Source organism: Tiliqua scincoides, chromosome 7 (genome assembly GCF_035046505.1).
Source record: "Tiliqua scincoides isolate rTilSci1 chromosome 7, rTilSci1.hap2, whole genome shotgun sequence".
Lineage (NCBI taxonomy): Eukaryota > Metazoa > Chordata > Lepidosauria > Squamata > Scincidae > Tiliqua > Tiliqua scincoides.
Window position 1 is genome coordinate 39,597,107 of NC_089827.1, and position 24,506 is coordinate 39,621,612.

At 44.5% G+C, this 24,506-nt stretch overlaps 1 protein-coding gene across 3 annotated transcripts in view; it reads left to right on the top strand.

Annotated features, from left to right (window-relative positions):
• Positions 1–24,506, top strand: part of EPS8 (EGFR pathway substrate 8, signaling adaptor) — a 176,220-nt gene that overhangs the window by 49,265 nt on the left and 102,449 nt on the right. The window lies entirely within an intron of this gene.

A 24,506-nucleotide genomic window follows, 5' to 3' on the forward strand; every position in this document is an offset into this window, starting at 1 on the left:
TGCTAGAATCCTTGGGGTCCTTTGTAGTGTATAAATGTATAACGCAAGAGAATACTGAGAAGTTCTTAACTGCTAAAGCATAAGTAAGCTACTTTATGTGATCCTGCATATGCACTCTTGCTCAAGAACAGAAGAAGTTCCTGGCTAGATCAGACAAGTTCAGCACTCATTGCTAGAATTTGAGCAACTGGCAGATGTTTGGTGGTCCACTCCATATCCTGTGCTTGCAGTTGGTTCATCAGTGGACCACAGTCTACCCTCTGCTCACTTTGAGTGCAGCGTGTGACCTGCCCACTCCCTCTTCCCAATCAGGCAGGTCCACTTCAGGTTGGGTGAAAGACATTGCCCCTTCCCATGGACAGAGGCAGCTAACATCTTTGCACAGTCTTTCTGTACTGCAAAGCTTCTATACGGTCCAAGTGGGGAAACCTCAAGCGCAGCAGAGGTTGCTTCACCTTTCCTGGCCCCTTCTTCCTTCTAGCTAGGGGTTCTTGGTTGGGGGCTAGGAGAGAGGTCTTGGGTGGGCTTAGAAGGCAGGGCAAGGAAATGTAGGCTCCAGTTAGGGAGGCGAACCACTCTAGACCTGTAGTCCTCTGCCCCCTCTGTGCAGTCCTTTTTGGGGTGTCCTCCATGTGATCCTTTCAGTTCTTTGCCCACTGGGCAAAAAGGAGGAGTCCCTTGATGCTCCTGCAAGGGGGGGAGGAGTCTGGTTCTTGGGTGTCTGGACTGCCTGGCTTGCCCCCCTCCTGTAGTTTTACTTGATGCTGGCTGGCTGCCTCCTCTTCTCTCTCTCAGATGGTTCTGCCCCTCTATGCTTTCCAAGTCTCTTTTTGACCTCTTCTGCCTTCCCCAAATGGCTCTCTCCTCCCTGGTAGCGATCCAGTTGTTGCCCCCCTTCTCTTTGCCCCTGATATGCTCCATCCCCTTCTCTTGCCCGAACTGCCACCCTCACTCCCTCACCATCAGTCCTGCCTCCTCCATTCAGCTCCTACCTGTCCTGGCTCTCTTATGAGCCAGTGCCAGCCCTCATCTGCTGCTGGAGGCTGATTGGCTCACATCAATGACATCACTGCCAAGTACCTCCATGGAAGCTCTGAGTGTGTTTCGAGGAGGCTGAGCCCACTCAGGACATGGCAGGTCGCAATCCAGTATGCTGAGTTAATTACTAAACAGTGGAAAAATTGTAGGTAGGAAGGAGTAGCCATTAAGTATGTAGCACATTATGGTGAAATTGTAGATTATCCTGTGTATCTGATACCTGAGAAGGCAATATTAAACAAGGAATCTCCTTTGCCCATTCAGAACTTCTGGATTTGAAAGTCACTTTCACTTTTTAGAAGCGAGTTAAGCAGATGCTCACATCTCTGGAAGTAATTATTGAGCAGAAAGCTCTTTTCAAGGAGGCTGTTTGGAACTCTGCACTGTAATCTATCAGTGACCCATGTTTCACCTTGCAACAACAATATCTACATCACGGATAATGATTATATATATTACACACAAAGAGGTTATTTCTTAGTTCACGTGGGCCTCATTCAAACATGTTCATCCCCCTCCCTGCTCTTACTTGTTTGGGCATACGTACCTAGTTTTAAGATCACTTGTGCACACGCACATGGATGACCTCCTGCTGCCAGTCTGCTGCCTGACAGCCCAATCCTATGCATGTCTACTCTGAAGTCAGTCCCATTGGAGTCAATGGGGCTTTCTCCCACGAAAGTGTGGGTAGGATTGGGCTGTCAGGCAACTATCTTAGCTTCAAGGATGTGCCCCAAGTTCTAGAACAGCGATTTTCAATCTTTTTCAGCTCATGGCACACTGGCAAGGTGCTAAAATTGTCAAGGCACACTATCTTTTTTTGGCAATTGACAAGGCACGGCAATTGACAGCAGGAGCTCACATCCACCAGTGGCCCTTTTAACAAATGACCCTTCCCCAAACTTGTAGCACACCTGCATACCATCCACGGCACACCAGTGTGCCACGGCACAGTGGTTGAAAATGGCTGTTTAAAGAAAGAGGATGCTTTTCCTTCTGTCCTCATAATTTTTGTGTTTTCCAAGTGTGCAAGGCTAGCCCACAGATGTAGCTGTGCTTTCATCCATAGCTGGAATTTTCAGACTATAACATCAGGTTTATGTTGCTGATTTCTGTTCAAGCCCAGGCTTCTATTCCTCACTCTCAAAAGTATGTTCCTCCAAAGAGGAAAATGGGTGAGCCTGTTAATCCATCCTTGGTTAAAAATTTGGGCTGCAGCTGCATTAATAATGGGGTCCTTAATCTGTGACTCTGAGTCACGTTTCAACTCTGCATATTTTATCAGCTTAACCACCCTTCTAAGAACTGATCTCTCTTATTAAGCATTCTCCACATGAGAGACAAAAGGAAAATCACTCTTCTAGAGAGGGGGAGAGAGAGAGAGAGAGAGAGAGCGCGAGCGAGAGAGCACACAGCCACATCTTAGAGCAGGAGGAAAGCATTTTTCTTTTGCTTGTCCATGTGCCCCTCCCCCTCTCCAAACATTCTTGTCTGACCAAAGGTGGGACTTGTGTAATATTTAACATAGCTATTTTGCTGGTGTTTTGTGTTGCAGGCTGTTTGAATGTGAGTGTGTTCTTAGCTGGGCTGAACTGGTCTGATGTAGTGTGATTCCCCTTGCCTCTCTGCTTGCTTAATGTTTTAATGCAAACTTAAGGCAGAAATGCACATTAGGCTAGCAATTATGGGTTTCCAAAAACCTTGCCTGCTGCCGGGTGATTAAGGGGGAGCAGGTCTTATCAGGAACATATGAAGCTGCCATCTGAAGTGAGACCATTGGATCACCTAACTCCTTATGGTCTGCGCTGTCTGGCAGCCACTCTCCAAAGTTTCAAACCTATCTGGAGATACCTGAGTTGGGGTGTCCTACTCAGGACCTCCTGCTTTGCAAAGCAGGTGATCTGCGCCTGAGATACTGTCCTGTCCCTTAATGATGAATGCTTGCCATTCAGTTCTACAGGGAAATAAAATTAAGTACTGAATTGGGGGGAAGCTGTTGTGGGTAAAGCAAAGCCTCTCCACCCTTTTGTGCCCTTGGATTGCGTGGCTGTCTCTGAAAAGGTTCTAGCAGGGCACCTTCTGGGGTCCTGGCAGTATACTGGCCCTCCCTACTCCCATGCTTATCGTCTTAATGGGCATTTTGTCTGTCACAAGAATAGTACTAATAAAGAAATTCTATTCCGGCATTTTTCCTTCTAAATTTGGCACTCCTGTCTTGCTTTGCTGTGAGGGTTGCATTTTGCTTTTCCTCACTTGATGCAGTGGTGAAATCAGTAAACATCCTGGAACGAAAGCCTGCTAGTGTGCTGCTAAGCAAATATTTCCATTGCTGCCTTTTAAAGTGTCATAGCTCATTACCCGGCTGTTGGGGCAAACAGTTAACTCATGAGAGCATTTTGGACAGAGCATGAAGATTCAATTGCAAGCGAAATCAAAGCCGTATCTTAACATTAAGTTGCACGTAGATATTCAAAGCTGTTGTATTCGAAAAATAATTGTGTGTTGCCATATCTTGTAACACAAGGCTTAGAGCATGGGTCTCCAAATCTTGACCTGGGGGCCAAATGCAGCCCGCAGCAAGCCTCTAACCGTCCCACAGCCAGCCTCTTGTCCCCTGAAAGCCTGTGGCCCACTTGGCCAAACATGACTGGAACTGTGCTCTGGTTGTGCCTGGAGGGTGTTCTAAGGGCCAGAGAGTTTGAAGGAATGAGCCCATTCATTATTCACTCATCTAAGTTCCATCTCTAATTTATATAAATTTTATATTTAAATTTTCCCTCCGGCCCTCAACACCATGCCAGATATTTGATGCAGCCCTCTGGCCAAAATGTCTGGAGACCCCGGCTTAGAGTATTGAGCTCTGGGCAAATACGTCATTTGTTTTCTGCTATATTGAGTGCGTACAGGCTGAGTCTGAGGGTTCCATTCCAAGAACTCATGTGGATGGCAAAAAACGCACTATAGCAAATCAATTTTAAAAAAAGTTTCTTTGCTCTGGTGATTTAAAAACCACCTTGCTGACCTTTGTAATGCACACAGAGGTAATCAGTCTTTCTCCAGGTGCTTCGGCTTCACCAGGAGCCCCAGCAAGGGGGAAAGAATGGAAAAGGTGATAATCGCTGCCATTCAACCTTCTTTCACGTGCTCAGGGGGAAGGGAGGAGTGAAACCTGCAAATAGAATGATTGATGGATTGTCAACTGGCTGCCCCCTCTGGCATTATTAAATGACTGTTTTCCTTTAATTTAAAGGGCCCTCATCAGCTTTGAGATAGAAAAATCTGTGGATACTTAGGTTATACCTGTAATCACTTGTATGACTGTCTCTCTGCAACAGTATAAAGCAGTTTTTTAAACTGTGATTTTAAAGGGGTGCATTTTTCCCTTCTTTAGGGATCAGCACATTCCTTCTCATTTGCAGTGGCCATTCGTGTTGAGTCAAATCCGTGTATAAAAAATCTGTGTATAACAAGGCTGGACCTTGCCATGCGGTTCCATCTTGTCATAGAGAGAGAACTGTATTACTGTAATGGCTTAAGTAAAGGTTCACTCAACAGCCTAATCCTTGTGGTAAGGTGAATTTCCAAAAGTCCCATACCTAGCTTGGGATTTGAGGACCCTTGGAGCCATAGGATGAGGAAGGACTATGGCTGAGTGGTTAGAACACCTGCTTTGCTTGCAGAAGGTCCTGGGTTCAACCACTAGTTAAAAGACCTTGGGGAGCAGCTGCCTAGATCTCTACCTCTAACTGTCTAGACTAGTGGTTCCCAAACTGTGGGTTGGGATTCACAGTGAGTTGTGATCCAATTTTTGGTAGGTCATGAAACTGACAGGGCAGATTAGGCTAATCAAGGGTTAAACAAGTTGCTACTTGGGGGGAGCACCACTGCCCAATCACTGTTATAGCCACACCTCTTGGCATTCATAAATCAGGCAGCAGCCTTTCTCTTGAGAAGGAAGTCCACCCCTCCATCCAATGAATGTGGAATTCAAACACTCCAGAAGGCGGTTCCCCTCCCCTCCCCCCCATTGTAAAAAGATTTAAAACAGAGACTTGAGTGGCTGGTACAATGATGCACATTTTAAACGCTCATGAAGCTAGGTGAGTCCTGATAGAGTGTCATTTTAAAAAGTGGGTTCTGGTGCTAAAAAGTTTGGGAACCACTGGACTAGACAATACCAAGCTAGATAAGCTGACCAATGCTTTGTCTTTGTGTTTAGGTGGCTTTGTGTGTCTCGGCTCAAAGAGAATGATGCAGAAATGCAAGAGTATGGTTCAATGGTGATTTTAAGATGTCCTGTTTTGATCTGGCTCTCACAGATTTAGGGGACCGTGCAGTCCTCAACACATCCTGTTGTGTGCTGGTCCTGTGCATGGGCATCCAGTGTCTCCCCACCCTCATTCTGAGGGCTGCATGTGTCCCCTGGCATGGGCATAGTGGATAAGCTGGGTTGAACTGTTAGGGCCTTTTTAAAAAAAAAAAAATGAGATTGAAACTGAATTTTGTATTGGAAATGTAAAACATTTTGCAATTGAGAACTATGTAATGGAACAAAAATTCTCCCCATATCTGACCACTGTTCAACTCTAGTAGCTGCTGCAAGGGAAACTGCAGTAACTTTTCTCTTTCTGCTCATTGCTGTGAAAAGAAACCATATTTTACAGCTGAACTCCTCTCCTTGAATATGGTTGGTGCAGGGAGATCTTAGCATTCCCAATTTATGTGGATCAGACAGCCTGTTAACATTTTAATTACTACTTTGCAGAGAAATGCAACGGACATGATGGGATGCTCTCTTATCTTGTCCTTGGAGCTTCTGGAAATGTTCGTTTTTGAAGGAGCTCCTTGGAAACACAGAGAAGGGCAACCATGCAAGCCTGTTGGAGCAGAAATGACACAGAATCCTGTGACACTTTAAAAGTCTTTTAATTTTATTGTGGCATAATTGTATCGTGGCATTGATGTATCTCTTAATCTCAGTAATTATGTAGTTTGAAGCCCCTTGGTTATGTTCAGATTTTCAGTCTAAATTACCAACCTGTATTGGTTCATGGCTGCCAATGAAAATCTTAACAGAACTAGGGAATTGTGGTGGTGTGGAGCATGAACTATGAGCCAGTATGATGTCAGCCTCATGTCTTGGGTCAGCTATGATTTTGCTGGTATGGCTTTCAGGAAGTCTCTCTCAGCCCCCGGATGATGACAGGGCATAATACAGTCTACCTTTTTATAGGGCTGATTCTAGTGAAAATGCACTCACTGGTGGCTGAAATGGGTCTCCCCTCCAAAGTGGAAACGTCCAGCAGAGTTAGTATGCAATAGTTTTTCTCACTAGGTCTTCATCTCTGTCTGTGTCGGAGAAAAGGCTCTCTGCCTTGCTGCCAATTTCTCTCTGTGCTTCAGCAGAGCTTCCTGGTCCTTGTTTTCTTGTTCCTGCAAGGGGCCTTTGATTTGTGTTAACTTCCTTAACTTGTCAATCCTACTATGGCAATGTTGTTTTGCAAAACAACTGTGCAGCTCGGTGACGGATGGATGCACAGCTTAGCTATTCATTACAGGCTTAAACCCTTCTACCTGAAATGTATTTGGCATTTCCTGCTTCTGTTTAGGCTTGAAAACTTGTTGCCCATATTAGTTTGGCCTATTTTTTTATCTTGAAGTTCTTGTTTTTTTAAAAAAATGAAGTAATGCTGAGCATAATTAAAAATGGTGAATCTGATGTTTCATTGAAAGCAACATTGCTAAGGTCAATTCAAAAGGGTTAATTCCTAAAATGATGCTGGAGCTCCTGCATGGAAACAGTTTCCTCTGAGCTGGAGGGACCTGAATGCTAAATTTCCGTGTATAGGTAGCGTTACAGGAAATGTGTTTTGATCACATTCAGAGATACTCGCGTCTTGTATCACGTGCCTTAGGTTTGAAAGATAGTCCTTTGCTGGAATAGACTAGAAGTTTTTGGTTTATTTTATTTGGACAAGAAGAATTGCAGAGTGTTTGGTTCCCCTTCATCTGCTCTTTCCTCCACTACCTCTTTTTGGGATTGTAAACTAGTTTTGGACAGGTCCTTTTGGACCTGCGCATTTTGTACATGGCATTTTTGAGGCTTCATGTAGACTGTTTGGGCTATGTATACTATCCAGTGTTGGGAAACTGTAAGGCCATTTCAGGGGAAGGAGATCAGATGGTGTTTTAATTAAGTCTCCTTCCAGATTATCTCTTAACCAATTGCTCTGGTGATGGTGATAACAGTTTTCTGAGTACACCTTCTCAGATGACAGTGAAGGATTCTACTTTTGTTTTTTTTCAAAGTTTTCCAGCTGGCCTGCAAGTGGATGCTTCCAGGACTCACACCACGGCTGATTCTGATGAAACAAAAAGCTGACTGTTCTGCTTTTGCACTTTCCCTTTCAGCAACTCCATTTTTGAGTTTACTGAAGGGCAACACCTGCTTTTTGCTCCTGGCACTTAGGGAAAGAAATTATAGAAGCAAACTCTTTCACAAAGAGAGAAGGTGTGTATGTGGTGAACGGAGGGGAAAGTAGCAACATTTTCACTGTTAGGGGAGGAACTGGATAGGCTCCCAGCTTTGGAGAATCAATAGCTGGAAGGCATTTGGCAAGGTGCTATGGTATAAGAACCAGTGCCAGGACAGTGCCCTAAACTGGAATGGGTGTCCAAAGCAGGGCTTATTGGCCTGCATACAGACCCAAGGTCAGTTGCTGCCAAAATGGGTTTTGACCTTCCCCAAGACCCCCAAGGAAAACAAGTCCCTGCTTTTGTTTTGTTTTTACAAAGCTGGGCAGGACTGGCAACAGAGTTTGGCATTGTAGGGCAGCTGCCAAGAGCCCACTGCCAGTTCCTGAAATCCATAACCTTTGTGCAGCACTGAGGAAGGGACTCTCTTGGCCGAGCACATTGGTCCTTCCATTGTTTCCTCCTTTCCTGTCAGCAAAGGGGAGACATGATGATGCAGGGGCCTCGGGGAAAGTTCCTGTATGCTGGTTAGGTAGTAGTGGAACCTGGAGGAAGTGGCAGCAGTGAGATGCTCAGAACCAAGACAGCGGCCCTGTTGTTGCCTAATTCTAAAGGGACTTGGGGGTGGGGGAGTAAAATACATAGGTAATGCTAGAATAAAGCTCAAAAAAAGTTCTAAGCATTAAGTGACTTCTTATCTTTGAAATCCAAGTGTTGGGCAGTGGCATGTCTACTGGGCAATCAGGCCTGCTGTGTTCAGTGGGACTTGTAAGCTCCCTTTAAAAAAAACTTATCTGAGAGTAAGTCTGTATAAGTTTGCAGCCTAAGAAACTTTCAGTCAATGCTTAAGGGGTGGGTGAAGGCAGTGAAATGTGCTTGCCTTGTTTCTTTTTGCACTTGCCTTGATGAAGGTGTTCAATACATTTTGCTTTCTAGCGTGAAATCATCTTTTGTCCTTTTGGTATTTCATTTTTACTGTTATCTTTCATTCTTTGTTCTCTCATTCCTCCCTTTTTGGAATGAACTTTTTCCCATTTCCTTTGGGTCTTGGTGGATTGACTTTCACATTTTTTAATAACTTGTTCTACTGTGGTGCTGCTCCTTGGAGTGATCGATTTGCTGCACATAATCATGTCAAATACTGAACAAGGTCCTCGTTATTTGTCTCTTCCCCCCCCCCCAAAGAGTAAAGGGAAACTGGTTTTGTTCAGGGTTTTTATCACTACTGAAGTTTGTCATCCTGTTCTGCTCCCTCCCCACTGCTTCCTCCCAGCATTGAGAGAGGAGCAAAAGACACCTCATTTCTTTGTTGTTGTTGGACATGTGCTAAAATTTGGAGCCAAAATTTGTATCGATGAGGAATTTTGCTGCACTTGGACTTGGAGCCAGTGCTTCTCCCTTCTGTGGAGGGAATCCTCCCCTGTGAATGAGGGTTAAGAGAGAAGAAAGCTGGTTAAGAACTCTGGTTAAGCATGAATCCTGGTTAACCCATTTTTGCCTGACCCACAGGTGTTCACATTTGGTCCCTGTTGCGTATATGCAACGTTGGGCAGAAATGGCTTAACCTTAGCTGCATTGCAGTAAGAAAAAGACCTGTTAAATCTGTCCAAAAGTCCATCATGTTTCCCACTGTGGGAAATGCATCAAGGTGTCAGTTGGTGCGCATGCTATGTGGAGCAACATCTTTTGTCCTAAGGGCAACAGCTTCCTATGCTTGAAATTAACTTAATAGCTTTTGTAGAGACTAATAAGGATGAGGTTCATGGGTCAAATTTGGGTTCACCCCCCAAAGGAAGCCTGTTAATCCAGTGTGTCAAAACATGTTCCTTATAGTGAGCAGAATATTGTTTATGGTGCCTGCTGAAGGCCAGAAGTGATATCCTTAAGCAGGAAGTGATATCATTAAACAGATGATGGCCAGGAATAAGCACTTTTTTCTCACTTAGGTACTCATTAGTTGCAAATGACAGAAGATAAAATATGCAAATCTTGATCATATTTTCAAAATATGGGAGAGCCCAATGATCGTATGGACCACCCTTTCAGCAGATACCACCTGCTTCTGCTGAGGTATCACTTTGCAGCTCAACAACTGAAAGGTGCTCTGCAAAGTGATGTCTTGGCAGAAGCAGTGCTACTGAAAGGGTAGCTCTGGGAGAGCCCAATTGTAATGGGGACCATGTTCAGCCTGTGGGCCATATGTTTGATACCCCTGTTCTAGACTCTAGTTTTGACACGTGTGGGACTGTTCTCTGCTATATGAACCATAAATAGCTCTCAAATCCAAGGAAAAATGTGTTTATGATAGGGTTGTGAGGCAATGCTTAGCCAACCGTACCTGGTTAATTTAAAGTGGAAACGTTGCCCTCGGATATCTTTGCTGCAAATAGCCATTGCTGGGAATAGGATTCTTAGCAGGAAAAAGGCAGGGCAAAGTGTTCAGTCCCTTCATCATATGTTGTGGGCCTGATCCACACCCTCTTTGCGCTCACTGCTGGTTTTAGTGGAAGAAGACTTTTTAGTGGAAGAAGACTTCTGTTTCTTAACAATGCACTTAACGTAATGTGTAGATGAGTTCTCCAGCAAACATGATGCTTTTTGTCATTTACGCAACACAGCAATTTTCCAGGAGGTTTCCAGGTTTCAGCCAAACAAGCTGCGCAAATTTACTCCTCCTTCACTATCTGGTGTTTTGCTCACACAGTCATCACTCATTAATGGCTTCCACATCCCAGGCTATAAACAGTGAAATCATATTAGCAGGAAGAGTCTCCTACGCTTACTGCTGAAATCTGTTCTCTCCCCTCTATATCGTCCAGTTATGACATGAAAAATCTGTCGCAGCTGTCCTTAAAAAAACCATCTTGCCCACAGAAGTGTGCGTTTAGCTTCTATCTTTACTCTTCTTGGAAAACAGACTAGATTTCATTTCCATGTAGGAAGTTACTAATAATATCCAGTAAGACTTGGAGAGGGAGCATTTGGACATATTTTTTTTTTGCAAGTTGAAATTTTAAAGACCCCAAGTATGATTTTGACTTGCTAATTTTGTTTTGCTTTGAAACAGGATAATATAAATTTGACTTCATGTATAATATACACATAAGTATAATGTTTAACAATGGTTTGTTTTCCTTAACCGTGGTTCAGCTTTGCATCTTAAGGATGGACTTAATTGGAAAATGAAATCATGGTTTGAAGTGTATTTAAGCACTAGTTTGTTGATCATGTTTGCATTTTATACAAAGATTTGTATGGAACGAACTACAGGTTACTGCTTCCATGGAGACTTTCCGGCAAGGACTGAATACATTTTTGTTCAGACAAGCCTTCTGAGTTCTCAGCCTTTTTAATGATGTCTGACTTTAAAGGCTTGGTCCTTCATTTATAAGGTGGTGGCTGCTGTTCTTATGTTTTGTTGTAATGGTGTGTTATTGTTTTAAAGATTCTCTTAATTGTTTTATGGGTTCTAGCTTGAGTAACTTGCTTTTTAATTGCGATTTTATGTTTTCTGTACGTGTGCATCTGTTTTTGTAAGCCGCTTTGGTCCCTTCAGGAAGAAAGGCAGGATACAAATACTGTAAATAAATAAATTATCCTTGCAACAAGCAAATTCTCTGCTTGTAGAGTGAGTAGCAGGTCTTGTCCTGCCCCTAGGGCAGCAGTTCTCAAACTCTCAGGGAATTTGAGAACCGAGGTGAGTTGTTGCAGGAACAAGAGGAAGGCAGCATTGCAATCCCCAGGAGCAATCCCCATTGCTGCTGCCAGGGACAAGGTGGGGGGGGGGAGGTTCTACTTACTTATAGCCAGCTCCAGCCTCCTGGGGGATCCAGGAAGACCTCTCTATAGAGCTCCCCAAACATCCAAACATTTGTAAAAAGTTTAAAAAAACAAACCCACCCACTTCTGGTTTCATAACAAAAAAAAGAAGGGGGTGTTTTTTTTACTTTTGTAAAAGGTTTGGAGGCTTGGAACGATGCAGAGGTGTTAGGCTCCCTGGATCCCCTAGGGTACTTGGAGCTGGCTGTAGGTGAGTACAACCCCCCCCCCTCTGTCCCTGGCAGCAGGGCAATACTGGGGATTGCGATGCTGCTTTCCTCCTTTCCCCATCCCTTCAGGGGCCAGAGGCAGAGCCTCTTAGGTTGGGTGTCATGACACCCCAGTTTGAGAATCTCTGCCCTAGGAGTAGGTTTTAGCTTGGCAAGCTAAACCCTTGACTTTGTTCTGTCTAGGTTGTTAACCAGGTCAAAATAATAAACAGTTGTTAGTGCCAACCAGAGTTAAGTATTGCATCTGCTGTGAACCTACAAATTTGTTGCTTGGGCTATATAACCCTTTGCTTGTTCATTAAGCTATAGGTTTTTTTTTCCTCTCCTTGTATAGCTTAACCATTCCCCCTAGCCCAGCTTAGCAGACCAACCCTGAGCAAGAGGAGAGGGAAGGCAGGTGAGGAACACAAAAGGGTGTGGAAAGAGAGTAGAAAAACCCCTTACGAAACACCATGGTCAATATATCATTCCCAATAGATCCTAAGGTAGTCCTGTAGTTATCTCTTTCCATTGGGGCATGCTGAAGTCAGAGCAGTGATGCTGAAGAAAAGTTAACTACTACTTCTGTGCCTCAAGTGGACTCCACAGCTCTTCACCTTGCCATCTCCTCACTCCCTGCTAACTCCTCTGTTTCCCAGTTCTGCTTGGACCCATAGTCGGATATTAGCCTCAGTCTTTTACCCACAACTGTAAGCTACAGAGATCCTTGTCATGACAGAACCTTCCACTCTGCGATGATATCCTGTAGTGCTATTACACCTCCACAAAGGGGCTATGAAGTGCAGCTGGAATAGTTAGTAATTCTAGACCAGTGATTTTCAACCACTGTGCCGTGAATGATGTGCCACAAATGGTCCGCAAGTGTGCTGTGGGAGTTTGGGGGAGGGTCGTTTATTAGTAGGGCCATTAGGGGATGTGAGCCCTCTACCAGCAGTGCGATGTGCCTTGTCTGATGGTGACAAAAACTGATGGTGTGCCCTGACAATTTTTGCACCTTGTCAGTGTGCCATGAGATGAAAAATTGCTGTTCTAGACAGTGATGTGGTCAGAGGGAGGTCTAGCCTGAAATAAAGATCGTGGCTTAGAACAGCATGTTAATAAGACCAGCCAACTGGGTATTGGGTACCTAAATATACGCGTTGGTGAGAGTCTCTTTGGAAAGTTGCAAAAGATGCTTTGCATCGACACGGACACACTCCATAGAAACACACACATCTGAGCAGGTGAAAAGTGAGTAGGTGATGTAATAGTCAAATGTTTGTCTTCTCTCCCCCCCCCCCCCAGCAGTCAGTGAGACACTCTCTCACGCTTTCGCTCGCTTTCTCTCTCTGGGGACACTCACCTTTGAAAGAGCTTCTGGAAGAGAAATGTCAGCTGCTTCAGCTGAAGGGTACAATGAGAGAGAGGTGTTTGTTTTCAAACACACAGGCCATTGGTGTGTCAACAAACTGAAGTCCAATCGCAGGCAATCTGGGGCACGGTTAATTGGCCTCTGGGGAGCTGCAGTTCTGCCTGCAACTCCCAGTTGGTGAAAACCATGACACTTTTGAACTGCTGCTACAATCGTGAAAATGGAAAGAGTTTACAAACTGTTTCAGAAGAGAAGCAGGTTAACTGAATAGGGAAGTTGTCTGGATGGCAAGCTAATCCTGGGAAAACCCGACTCTGAGGCTGCATGTGTGTGTTTTAATGTTTAAAGAAATCCCTGTGAAAACAAACTTGCACTGAGTGGAGGGATAGTCTTGCGCAGTGCATGGTGCTCAGACAGCATCAAGTTTCAGATCAGCCAGGACATTTCGTTTTCCAAAGTTTTAAAAGCTCTTTTTTCCTCTTTTTTTCTTCTTCTTACTTGCTCATGCCTATGTATGTTAGGACCCAATCCTAACCACCTCCCACTGATGCAGCTGCACAAAAGGAGTATGTGCTGTATTCTGTGGGGAGGGTCAGTTGCCGAGGTCTCCTTGTAGTAAGGGAACTTTAGTTTCCTTACCCCAGGACAAGCCTTCACTGCCCCAATGGGTCTTCTTGGATCTGCTCCAGCTCTTTTGCTGTTGCATGTCCAAGGAGAGTAAGGGAAAGAGAAGGGAACGTGGTCAGGTTTTGGTGCCATCAGGAGCCGTCTCCTCCCTCTCCCGTTCTGCCTCCTTCCTTCCTGAAACTCCCCCATTCTGCCCCCTTCCCCCTTTGTTCCACCCACCCCCAGCAGCTCCCTGCCCTTGCCACCAGCTTACCTTTACTGCTAGAGAAAGCCAGTAAGAGAACGGTCTTCCGGCACCTTAGGATCAACATCTGTGTTAGAGGTCAGAGTGGACTGCCTATATCTAGTTCAGTGAGATCATACTCAAGTCTTTAACAAGATCAAGGGCTGATTTAGATGATGCATATCATCTGAAGGAGGGCTGAAGGCACTTGCCTTTTTCCATCATTCGTCTAGGCCAGAACTAGAAGTGGAAACCTACTTTTAGAAGCAGGCTATCTCGGAATGCCAGATGCAGGGGAAGCCACTAGTATGCAGGCGTCTTGAGTGCTCCCTGAGGCACCTGGTGGGCCGCTGTGAGATACAGGAAGCCGGACTAGATGGGCCTTTGGCCTGATCCAGTGTGGCTCTTCTTATGTTCTTTTATGATCTTTCTTTTCATGACCTTTTATCAATTTTATTTTTCTGGAGGGTTTGACTGTGCCATTCTGGCCTATGCACATAGGACAGCTTCAGGCAATCTGGCTGGTGAAGGAATGGCCAGCGAACCGATGGAGAGGAGTTTAAGGATAGGTGACATTCAGACCAGCCCTAGGCATTTCAGAGGAGGTGTGAGGAGAGGAAGCATAAATAGATGTACTTCCTTCCCCCCCCCCCCGGCTTCTGAATCTTGCCTGGGGCAGGGAGAGGAGGCAATATTTGCCTTCCTTTATTCAGGAGAGGCCTGGAAGGATGGAGAGAGGAACCACAAGGCAGTCATGCTTCCTCTCCTTGCTCCTTTTCTAGACCACTAGAAGCAGCTTGGAACATCTGTCCCTGTTTCCAAAAGATCAGAAGAAAGTAGTTTTCTCCTTCCATTCTTTCTGGTCACTGCAATATGAGTGGAAACTGCTGTATGCATGAGATGCTGTTTCTACTATTGATTATGGCCATGCTGTCCCACGGTATTGCCATGTTTTCTATTTTGGTCCTGTCATTGTTACAGTGGCTTTCTTTCATCTTTTCCTTTGTGTCTGGCTTAGCATGCTCAGCCGTGCCTACTTGCCAAATGGAAACTGACTCTCAAGCTTTTGTTGTAGACACAGGAGGCAACGTTCCTAAAAGGCGGCCGCATTTCTGTCGGGGAATATGTGTATTCTGTAATGAAGACATGTCGCTGCTAACGAAAACAGTTTGGTGATGTGACCCCTTGGTGGCCTTGATCATTTGATACTTGCTGGCTAGTAGGCGAGATTTTCCAAAGAACCCCGTAACTCAATAATGCAAATAACTTAGTCACTTTCAGATAAGCAGTTGCTGAAGTGGCTTTGGATTAGGTTACACCACAAATCCTCCAAAACAGTGGTCCTCAAACTTTTTTGCACCAGGACCCACTTTTTAGAATGACAATCTATCAGGACCCACCGGAAGTACTGTCATTAACTTGGAAGTGATGTCATGGCCAGAAGGGACATCAATTTAGGCTTCAAACCGAAGCCAAGATCGGCCAAATTTCTCATTACACAGTGCACTTGTGGGTGTTCGTTTACGCAGTTAGGAATCAAAACATTCCACCTCAGAAGTCAAAGCAGAATGCAGACTTGGATCCTTCCCAACCATGCAGATACCCCCCCTTCCAGCATCCCATCTCCCCAAATATTCAGGGCAAAGCATCATGCCTCTCTCCCACCAGGAGCCCCTCCTGCCCAGCGGCTCTGTATCCTGTATTTTCAGCTCTGTATTTTCAATGGTGGCTGAGTCAGAAGTTATGCAACCCACCTGGAATTGACTTGTGACCCACCTCATGGTTCCTGACCCACAGTTTAAGAAATGCTGCTCTAAAAGCAACGCTAAATAACTCACTGCTTACTTGGGAGTGATTTGCCTCTGCCCATGTATCCCCCCCCAAAAAAAATGACATGAGATAAGGTTTGGGTTAAAAACTGGACCATGTTTATTGAAGTTGATGCCAGTCAATGGGCTGGGTAAGCCCTGAAGTGTGGGTTCTATACTTGTCTGCATTTCATTCATTGCTGGCAACCTTCAGTCTCGGAAGACTATGGTATCGCGCTCTGAATGGTGGTTCTGGCACAGCGTCTAGTGTGGCTGAAAAGGCCGATTTGGGAGTGACAATCCCTTCCACACTGGGAGCAAGTGCAGTCTGTCCCTGGTCTGTCTCCCTGGCTGTGGGCCTTCCTTCTTTGCCTCTTTGCCTAAGACTGCTGGCAAAGTGTCTCTTCAAACTGGGAAAGGCCATGCTGCACAGCCTGCCTCCAAGCGGCCCGCTCAGAGGCCAGGGTTTCCTACCTGTTGAGGTCCTCTCCTAAGGCCTTCAGATCCCTCTTGCAGATGTCCTTGTATCGCAGCTGTGGTCTACCTGTAGGGCGCTTTCCTTGCACGAGGAACTTTGTTGTTTGGAACTTTGTCCTGAGTCTGGTCCAACAAGAAGCTGACAGAACATACCAAGATCCAGGTCTACAGAGCTTGCGTCCTGAGTACACTTCTGTACTGCAGCGAGTCATGGACTCTCCGCTCACAACAGGAGAGGAAACTGAACGCTTTCCACATGCGCTGCCTCCGGCGCATTCTCGGCATCACCTGGCAGGACAAAGTTCCAAACAACACAGCCCTGGAACGTGCTGGAATCCCTAGCATGTATGCACTGCTGAAACAGAGACGCCTGCGTTGGCTCGGTCATGTCGTGAGAATGGATGATGGCTGGATTCCAAAGGATCTCCTCTATGGAGAACTCGTGCAAGGAAAGCGCCCTACAGGTAGACCACAGCTGCGATACAAGGACATCTGCAAGAGGGATCTGAAGGCCTTAGGGATGGACCTCAACAAGTGGGAAACCCTGGCCTCTGAGCGGTCCGCTTGGAGGCAGGCTGTGCAGCATGGCCTTTCCCAGTTTGAAGAGACACTTTGCCAGCAGTCTGAGGCAAAGAGGCAAAGAAGGAAGGCCCATAGCCAGGGAGACAGACCAGGGACAGACTGCACTTGCTCCCGGTGTGGAAGGAATTGTCACTCCTGGATTGGCCTTTTCAGCCACACTAGACGCTGTGCCAGAACCACCTTTCAGAGCGCGATACCATAGTCTTTTGAGACTGAAGGTTGCCAATACAACCTGCCAGGTGATGCCGAGGATGCATTGGAGGCAGCGCATGTGGAATGCGTTCAGTTTCCTCTCCTGTTGTGAGCGAAGAGTCCATGACTCGCTGCAGTACAGAAGTGTACTCAGGACGCAAGCTCTGTAGACCTGGATCTTGGTATGTTCCATCAGCTTCTTGTTGGACCAGACTCTCTTTGTGAGTCTGGAAAACGTGGTAGCTGCTTTACCGATGCGCTTTTTTAGCTCGGTATCGAGAGAAAGAGTGTCGGAGATCGTTGAGCTAAGGTACACAAAGTCATACTGAAAACACCTATCCTCAGGCACTTATCCTGGATGAGACAGTGCACAACTGTTTGTTCCCCTTTTGAATGTTCTCACCCTGATTCAGACATGTAGATCAGCTGCTACAGATCCATGCTTCTCAGTGCCAACCACTAAGGGGGGGTGGGGTGGGGTCAAAGACGCTGAATCATGCCACCTTCCCAAGCCGGGGAGTCTGAAGTTGACTTTGCATTCCAAGCCTGAGGGGTGACCTGCCAGCATCCCCAAACTGGACAGCCTCTTGAGATCAGTTGTGATTCCCCCAACGGATTTGCACTACAAATTCCTTTTTCTACTCCCTGCCCCACAGTATAACTGCCAGTTGTGACTACTCTGGCTAGCACCCCCTGGCTAGCCCTACTTAGAACCTACCGGGCTTGACAACTGGTTCATGCTCATGGGATGCCATCATCAAGAACCCTATAGCTGTGAAAGAGCAGGCAGACTAACAACACTTTGTGGGCCAGTTTCTTAACTTTTGTAAATGTGAAGTGATGAAACTGAATTATAGTGACTACCTCGCTGGGTGGTTGTGAGAGGTGAACGCAATAACAAATGTAAAGTGGCTGGCAGATGAAAAGTACTACTGTATATTCATGCAAAATAGTGTGTGAGGTTTAGCAGATCCAGTCAGTGGCTATGTTTTGTTTATACTGGCTTTCCTTTGGAGCAAGCCCTCTAATTTTTTTTTTTTTAAAGCACTTGGCACATGGAGACTGAGAGTTACAATTATGGACTGCAATCCAGTTACATTTAAGTACTCCCCCCCCCCAGCCAGCCAAGCCTCTGAGAAGAAAGTGTTTCCTCGCCTCGCACTTGTTTTCATCTGAAGAAAGCTGCGTCTTGAATTGGAATCCCCTTTTGTTTGGCGCAGTTGCCGTGGTGATGAATGAGCCCGCTCTGTATGTGTGTATGTCCTCATTCTCATATTTAGAAAGGCTGACTTGATCAACATGGGTTTTCATTCAAATGAGAGTGCCTGCTGCTCTGGAAATTATTTACCTCTCTGTTCTACCTAAAATGAAACACAAAACCCTATAGTGAATAGAACATGGCATTAGCAATCGTACTCGCATTAATTATTGGCACTGTTCCAGACTGTCGATGGCTTCTTCTCGATGCCAGCTAGTGGTGGGGCTGTGCAGTTGAACTTCTTGATTTTTTTCCCATTGTGTAGCATGCGATTTCCTGAACAGCTATTAACGCTGTTTGCTTACTATTTAGTTAGCATCCTTGGGGAGGAAAATGGTAATGAAGAGAACTGATGATAAATATGCAGTGCAGTGAAAGGTGATACTTCATCCCCCTCCTCCCAAAAGCAAAAGAAACTTTGAAATACACACACGCTCTGACTTCTAAACCGGTTGCCTTAAAAGTCAGTCATACTAACTACAGTTGTGCATACCCTTGCATAAGTGCCTAAACAGTGTTTCTCAAACTGTGGGTCGGGACACACTAGGTGGGTCATGAGCCAATTTCAGGTGGGCCGTGTAGCACCTGACTGAGCCACAATTGAGAATGAAGCTGAAAATACAGGGTGCAGAGCTGCTGGGCAGTGCGGGCTCCCAGTGGGAGAGAGGCATGGTGCTTTACCCTGAATTGTGGGAAGATGGGACACTGGAAAGGTGGGAAGTCTGTGTGGTTTGAGAAGGATCCACGTCTGCATTCTGCTTTGCCTTTCGAACTGCAATGTTTGAATTCTAAGCCATGCAAATTACAGCTGTATAATAGGACCTTTGGCCAGTTGTGGCTTAGATTTGAAGCCTAAATTGATGACATCACTTCCAGCCATGGCATCACTTCCAGTTAATGACATCAGTTCTGGTGGGTCCCAGAATTCTCAAAAGTGGGTCCTGGAGCTAAAAGGTTTGACAACCACTGGCCTGTAGGATTGCTGCCATAAACATTTGTTTAAAACATAGGTACAATATTTGGTTTGAGTTTTTTTTAATTTGTGCATAATAGCAAATGATGCTATGATATTGAGCATTGCCTCAAGTGCACATGTAAATGTGTGTGTGCAGAAGACAAAACTGAATTACTTTTCATATTAGTTTATTAGGAACTGATGGCATATGTTTGTGTTTGCTGCTATGGTTGTGGGTCTGGAGATATAATTTCCTAACAGATCATTTCCTTTGCACTCCCCTAAATGTCCAGAGAGCACCATCTTTATAATATTATTTAGGAGCATTTCTAACTTGGCAATTTTGTGCTTAGATGCAAATATCTGAGCTCAAAATGCATCTTTAAAGTACTGATCCATAGCGAAGTGTGCAGGTGTATATGAATTGTTGAGACCCCACCCCCACAATCAAAGTACTCTAATGCAGACAAAGAATGTTTTGAATTGTGAGAATAGCAGAAATCATTAGACTCTCCTTTGCTTAACTAGGTGCTTTTTATTAATGAACTGCCTAGAAAATGCAGTGCAAAACTGAGACTGGTACAATCAAATAACAAGATACTGTCTCAGTCTAATATTCAGTGTAAGCTCATATTTGAAATGCTGTAGCTCCATCTTCTACCTGAAAGCTATGCATATTGTACCTGTACTATGGTTCTTCAGAATTGTTCTAAATCTGTCTGAACTCTGCAGTGTGGACATGCAGAATGGGGCATTTTTTTGTTTTTGCCGTAAAGCAATATAGCCTGTTTAGCACTGTGGCTGAAAAATCCCACTTGTCCTTCTCTGCGTTGGTCACTGTCTCTCTGTTCTATAAACTGCTCTTGGCAGTTTAGAAGGCTGCTTGTTCCACTTTAACATGTCCTCTGGTTTACTCTAGCAAATCTTACAAAATCTGGGCATCCAGATCTTGAAGCAACAGGATCCATCTCCATATGCTCCAGTTCCCATATTTAACAGGGACAGTTCCCTATTTTCTGTTTCCTTTCCCTGGAAAATCACATTGTCTTTTGGAGAATGTTTTGTCAGTGTCAATTTCAAAGAGTTTTCATTCTTCAGTGTACAACACCTCTCCAGGATTTCTAGAAGTTAAATCTCTGGGGCACGGCAAAGCATCTTATTTTTTTTTTTTTACTGTTGGCCCCATGCATTTAACTGCTTTTTTATTTGATGCTTGGCATCAACAGAGGTTGAATCTAATCGGTCACTACTGTTGAATACCACAACTATGTTCTTCTGATGGTAACCTAAAGAATGAAAGCCTCTCCAAATTTATGGCATATCTGCTTCTTGAAGGCTTGCTGGAGTCCTCAGTGTGCACATTTCAGTTCCCCATGTTGAAAATGAGTTAAATGCATGTTCATGTAGTCCACCACTCTGGGATTTCAACATCAAAAAATTATTTGCCAACGTGAAACAGCCATCAGAATAAAGCTGTCCTATCAGTTGACATTGCTTTAAACACACAGCTTTTCAATGGAGGCCACTCGCTCATTCAGTGATACCTAGAGTGTCGCATAACTAGGTATCTAATAGACACATTCACATGTGAATTAATGCGCAACATCTTTCTGCTTTGACAGACCCCTTACGACTGCATGTGTGAGATTTATTTTCATGCTTCTCTTATCCCTATTCAGGTTTTATACTTGCCATGGAGAGTCAATGTGTGAAGGGGCAAGCAGGTGCGTGCTAGCTGGCTACATCTGTTACATTGTCACAGCAGCTAACTGTGCCTTTGAGTATCTATGTGTTCTGCCTCTGCAAAGACAAGTACTGAACATGTAGATGCTACCTTCTCAGGATTTAGAACCCCAGTTCTTTGAAGATGAGCACGGAGAACATGTGGGTGCCTGTCATGTGGCTAGCTGGCACATTACAGCAGAGGATATGGTTAGCAAGCATGCTCCAATTGTTCCTTCAGACTGTATGGAGGGGAATGACTGAAGAAGGCTTGTGTCTATGTGGTGTTGCCCTTTGGGACTGGATATAACTCAAGTTAGCCACTCATAGTTTTCATTCCAGTGTGCTAGAGCACCTCACTTGTTAGTGATATTGTGAGGTTAAGAGCTTGCTTTGAAGCTGCAACATGCAGCAGTTCCATAATTTTGCTTCAGTGTAATGCCATACCCTACAGTTTACGGTATTCTTCATGGGACTAGCATGCTTCTAAAGAGATTTTTTTAAAAGGTTGTCACATCTAAACTGCGTGTTTCAATCAGGATGTTGAGAGGCAATTGGGCCTCCTTTTCTGCTCCAGTACACTCAAGCCATTTCACGTCTTCATTCAGAACTTATAAGCGGTGTTGAAATGTCTCTGCTGAGCCCTTTAGAGAAACGTCTCTGTGGCAAGATTTGATTTGAAGCAAGTTTTCCTATGCACACAGTTGGCAGCAGCTGCAGCAATTATCTCACACAAGTGTTTAAATGCACAGAGATTGGAGTGGATGTCAACTGAAGTAATTGGATATTTTAATTAATTTTAGAAAGGAAATGGTTTTCAGGCCTTTTGAAAAAGCCCAGCTATCTGCAAATACATGTCCCTCTGTACATATTATGTTATCCTATTTCTGGCCTTGAAATAACAATGTTGACTTAAAATTAACATGAGCTTTAAAAAATGTTGTTTCTGTAGCTTCTAGGTAGTTCCAAAAATGGCATAGTACAGACCTCCATGTTACACTTGCAGAAGTCAAAGTTGTGGTTCCTTTAAGAACAGCATAGTGTCCAGGGACTGTCCTCCATGATAGATTTCAATAGCTAAGGGCCAGTGCCCTCCTGAATTCTCTTTTAAGCCACTGCAAAGAACATGGTATTAGAGCATTTTTTCAAGACAGAATTACAGAAAGTTGCAGAGAAGTGATTAGCTCTGTTAAGTTCCCCCACATGTTCCTGTGTACAGATATGCAGCTCTGGAGAATGGCTAGCATGAACATGCATGGTACCAACAGCTACGCTTTAACAGCTTTGCCGAGGTAGGTTCTGGCTCCCAATATGTACAGTCCAGCCTACGCTAGTTTCTCTTTGTGTGCTTTAGACATGGATACATACATAACTGAGAAATGTAACCATGTAAACAACTTGAAACTTAGAAATCTTGAACTTGTTTAATTTATGCTTAACACCAAATCTGTTTACCTATCAAACCTGTTAATCTAATCCAGGGGTGCCCAAACCCCGGCCCTGGGGCCACTTGCGGCCCTCAAGGCCTCTCTATGTGGCCCTCAGGGAGCCCCTAGTCTCCAATGAGCCTCTGGCCCTCCAGAGATTTGTTGGAGCCCACACTGGCCCAACGCAACTGCTCTCTGTGTGAGGGCGATTGTTTGGCCTCTTGAGTGAGCTGTGGGATGAGGGCTCCCTTCACTGCTTGTTGTTTCATGTCTGTGATGCAGTAGCAGCAGCAAAGGAAAGGCCAGCCTTGCTTTGTGCAAGGCCTTTTATAGGCCTTGAGCTATTGCAAGACCTTCATTCATTCATATAAGTTCATCTTTAATATATTCATTTATGTAAATTTATTCAAATTTGAAATGTAAATTAATTCGGCCCCTGATACAGTGTCAGAGAGATGAAGTGGCCCTCCTGCCAAAAACTTTGGACACCCCTGATCTAATCTATCGGCCATACATCAGAGTTCATAATTGGTGGTAATATCATTTCTTTAGTCCACAAATGCTAGGAGTTCAGCCCCGGCTGTGCCACAAACAGTGGGATGCTTCCGATGCAACGTTAGCCAACTGGTTGTCACAAATACGAACTATTCCTTCCATGTGGAACCTCCACCGTGCAAAAAAATTGACTTGAGTAAGTGCTTTGCAACTTGGGTAGCCCCAATCACTTGAGAATTGTACAGGTAGATGCAGAAAATATTCCATAAAGACCGGAACTTTCCTGTTTGCATCCAAAAGAAAACTGGGGCTGCTAGTAGGACTGCTCCTGGAACTTCTCACCACTCAAGGAAGTGTGAGGTGCCAATAATATTTGCAGTAGGCCATGATCAGCGCACCTTGTGCAACAGCCTTGGACAAAAGAAAAACCCTTGATCTGATGATTGTATGATCTAAATTAAATATGGGATCAGTGGGAGGAGGCCACAGGAGTGGCCACAGGCCAGTGGAAAGAAGGAAAGAATGGGGAAATATTAGGCTAACAGTATTAGACTGTTAGCTAGATAGAATGGTAGCTCGTAAGAAATTTCACACTATGCCATCCAATAGCATGTATATGCAGACTTCAGAAGATGAGAACACAGTGAGACAGTGTGCCACTCTCTATCATTGGAAGCGCTGTCAAGTCGTCAATGTGAAAGGACAGGATATTCTAATTCCCTGTTACGAATGAAATGCTGGAAAGCATGTCTGACCTACTTTGCATGGGTCTTGTGCACTTGCTGACTTAGCTGCACAGACAGACAGAGATTTGTGCACTTTCTGGATCAACTTCAGAAACCTCCCATCAGTTAAATGGAGTGGTCACCTCTCCCACAAGGAGAAAATTTCATTTACTAATCAAATTTTCATTTTTATCTGACACTCTGTTTGAAGATATATAAATAAATGTTAGCATTTAAATCCAAGCTTTAAACAAATAAAAAAAAAAAAACAGAGGCTCTGAAACAGAGGAAGAAGAAAAAGGTTCATTTCAGATCTGGTTGTGCGTCTATGTATTTAAAAGTGAGTGATAGAATGAAACTGTACCTCTTCAGGCTGCAAGTGGAGGCATTCCGGTGTTGAATGCTCTGTTTTGTAGAGAAAATTCTGCCAGCAGAAAATGGATACTGCAAGGAAAAGACATGGCATAGATCCTTTATGCCAGATGTGCTAGGTCTTTACTTTCAAGATGTTTTAATGTGAGGGTAAACTATAAAACAGTGTTTCCCAAACTGTGGGTCAGGACCCACTAGGTGGCTCACAAACCAAGTTCAGGTGGATTCCCATTCATTTCAATATTTTATTTTTATTATATTGGACTTGATGCTCCCATGGTCTGTAACCGCGTTTGGGGAAATGTTACAGTTCTGTACTTTTAACAGGCTACCATGTATTGGCTTTTAACAATGATAGTCAATGAGACTTACTCCTGGGTAAGCGTGGGTAGGATTACAACCTTGGACTTGGAAAAATCTTCCTGCTTGATTATGTCACTTAATGATGTCCTGACATCACTTCCGATGGGTCCTGACAGATTCGCATTCTAAAAAGTGGGTCCTGGTGCTAAATGTTTGAGAATCACTGCTATAAAATATTCCCACCACAACTGTGGTCTCAAGATGTACATTCCGTCTCTTGGAAAGAGGGAGATCAATGAAGTCGTCCCCCCCCAGATAGTTATAGTTCATAGTTACACTAGTTCGCAGAATGGTTGAGGGGTAAAGGAAGAAACAGGAGACACTTCCTGTTTGTTGTGCTTCTATATCAGATCCAAAGTGTCCTCGCT